This window comes from Cyphomyrmex costatus, unplaced genomic scaffold (assembly GCF_001594065.2).
Source record: "Cyphomyrmex costatus isolate MS0001 unplaced genomic scaffold, Ccosl1.0 scaffold838, whole genome shotgun sequence".
Taxonomy (NCBI): domain Eukaryota; kingdom Metazoa; phylum Arthropoda; class Insecta; order Hymenoptera; family Formicidae; genus Cyphomyrmex; species Cyphomyrmex costatus.
The window spans coordinates 38,615-42,048 of record NW_017280417.1 but is presented as its reverse complement, the minus strand read 5'-3'; positions in this window follow the sequence as shown (position 1 = coordinate 42,048).

Here is a 3,434-nt window from a genome sequence, read left to right as displayed (position 1 = left end):
CATTGGATGGTACACATAGAGTGTGCGCAATCTATTTTTATTACACACCAACCAACAACAACATTGAAAAAATTTGTGGAGATTGTATTGTGAGAGTTTTCGATTTATTTTCACAACTGCACGCCATTCGCGAACATACCACTGCTAGACACTGGGATATCAGAGGTATGTCTTGCACGGAATGCAGAGGTGATCTTCACAAAATTTACCCGTGCAATCAGTGTCCCATTTGCACATCGTAAAAAAGTAAACACGTGATTGTGCAAAAAGAAAACTATTTTAGTGAAAAAAACATGGATCAAACGGAGCGCGAGTTGGTGGAGCAAGCCGCTCAGTTGAATACGCGAGAAGAATACATCGCGTGGGAACAGCAATGTGATGAATTCATCGAGTCGCTGGAGGAGCAGAGTCGAGCCAAACGCTCGCGATTATCGATCGGTAATAGACAATCAGTGATCACTGATGCGATCGCATGTATCGCGCGGCTAGAGAGTTTGAAAGATTCAGTGCGTGGACGATTCGTGCATGTAGGCGCCGGACATGGACTCCGATGGCGCGAAATCGAAACAGCGTTCGAAAACCGTATTCTAACAGGCGCGGTGATAAACTCTAATCACATCGAGCCTCGCCAATTCCTCGAAGACGCGAGTGAAATTGTGCTCGAACGTGTGCGAGATGTCATGCAGAGACATAATTCTGTAAAAATAAATATAGTGTTTAACGGTGAGTTCGTATCAGGTGATAAACGTGCCAATAAAAGTGTGAGTACGAGAAACTATGAACTTTTTCGTTCGTCAGATTTGCAAGAGTGGTACGCGTCGCGCGTCGTCGAGCCAATCCTGGCATCGCTAGACGAATTCCAGGAACGTGATAGTGGATGGGCACTATCGCGTATCCTCAATTTGACTATTAGTGTGAACAAGTACAATCCTCTGCACGCCGGTTGTGACATTGAGTTATCGAAAAAAATTACGGACAAGAGAGCGACGATTAACGTGCAATCTCTGGACGATGCGTGCTTCGCGTGGTCGGTGGTAGCCGCTCTGCACCCGGCTAAACAGCATACGGAGCGAACGTCTTCGTATCCGCACTACTCATCGGTACTCAATCTCACGAACATCGAGTTTCCGATGACATTAAACCAGATAAAGAGATTTGAAAATCTCAATGGCATCTCAGTCAACGTATACACTATCGAGAAAGAAATTCTTCCGTTACGGCTCACCGATGACAAGAGGGACAAGCACGTCAATCTACTATACGTGGAGAATCCTCAGGATGATACACGGGACAAAAACGTGGGGCACTTCGTCCTGATCAAGAACCTGTCACGCCTCGTAGGATCGCAAATCAGTAAAAAAGAACATAAGAAATATTTCTGCGATAGGTATGTATAATAATAATAATAATAGTGATGATAATGATGACGATAATAATAACAGTAATACTAATAATAATAATAACTTATTTTTATTCTTTTTTCCAGATGCCTGCATTACTTTAGCTCAAGTGCAAAATTAGAGCTCCACAGCACGGATTGCGGGAAATTAAACGATTGCGCGATAAGGCTGCCGAGCGAGGACGACAAGTGGCTCAAGTTCAAGAATCACTGCAGGAAGGAGCGCGTCCCGTTCGTCGTCTACGCAGACCTGGAGTGCGTGCTGGAAAAGATGGATACGGAGTCCACATCATCCACGTACACTTATCAACATCATCAGGTATTTAGTATAGCGTATTACGTACACTGCTCGTACGACAGCTCACTGTCGGGTTATAAGTTTCGTCGCGATAATAATTGTATAGCGTGGTTCGCGGACGAATTAAAAAATTTAGCGCATAGTGTAAAGACTATAATTTCGACCAATGTTCCTATGGCAGATTTTACGCGAGACGACTGGCAGAAATTTAATAGCGCTACGCACTGCCACGTGTGCGAAAAACCGTTCGCGAAAGACGATAAGCGAGCACGCGATCATTGCCATTTGACCGGGCGATACAGAGGCCCCGCGCATTCAAATTGTAATTTAAATTATAAAGATTCACATTGCATACCCGTAGTCTTCCATAATTTATCAGGATACGACGCTCATTTTATTATCAAAGAAATAGCTACAGCGTACGAAGGACGCGTTAATCTTTTACCGATAACAAAGGAAAAGTACATCTCATTTAGCAAACACGTCGACAGCACCATAGATGATAAAAAAAATTGCATACAATTACGTTTTATAGACTCATATAAATTTCTCGCCTCAAGTTTAGAAAAATTAGCGTCTTTTCTCAGCAAGGATAAGCTACGGGTAGTGCAACGTGAATTTTGTAATTTATCTGCAGAAAATTTCGATTTATTGACGCGAAAAGGTATATTTCCGTACGAGTACATTGACAGTGTTGAAAAACTGGATAATACATGCTTACCACCTCGCAAATCGTTTTATAGTTCATTGACGGATAGTACGGTATCTGAGAGTGATTACGCGCATGCCGTGAACATGTGGCAGCGGTTCTCCATCCGAACCTTCGGCGAATATAGCGATCTATATTTAAAAACGGACGTTTTGTTGTTGGCCGATGTCTTTGAAAATTTTCGAGATAGTTGCGTTGCAAGTTACGGGCTCGATCCCGCGTATTATTACACCTTACCGGGCTTTACGTGGGATGCCATGTTGAAGCATACAGGTGTAAAATTTGAACTTCTAACTGACGTCGACATGGTTCTTTTCATCGAACGCGGTATACGTGGCGGTCTGAGCCAGTGTTCAAACAGATATGCGCAGGCCAACAACAAGTATATGCAATCGTATGATTCGTCGAAACCGTCGACGTACTTGATGTACTACGACGTCAACAACTTGTACGGTTGGGCGATGTGTCAACCATTGCCATACACCAATTTTCAATGGGTCGACGATGTAGAAAATTTTGATGTTACGACCGTCGCGCTCGATTCACCGACAGGCTATATTCTCGAGGTGGATTTGGAGTATCCGCAACATCTTCATGACGTTCACGCGGACCTACCGTTTTGCCCGACGCGCGAGAAACCACCCGGTAAGCGCGAAGACAAGCTCCTCGCAACATTGTGCGATAAGCAGCGGTATGTCATACATTATCGCAACCTGCAGCAATGTACTCGTCACGGTCTCCGTATCACAAAGATCCATCGCATACTACGATTCACACAATCTCCATGGCTTCGCGATTACATAGAACTAAACACAAAATTTAGAACTTTGGCTAAGAATGATTTCGAGAAAAATTTATACAAACTTATGAATAACGCGGTTTTTGGTAAAACCATGGAGAATGTGCGCGATCGCGTCGATATCAAATTAGTAACGACATGGAACGGTAGATACGATGCTGAAGCAATGATTGCGAAACCGAATTTTCACAGTCGTAGCATTTTTTCAGAAAATCTGGTCGCGATAGAA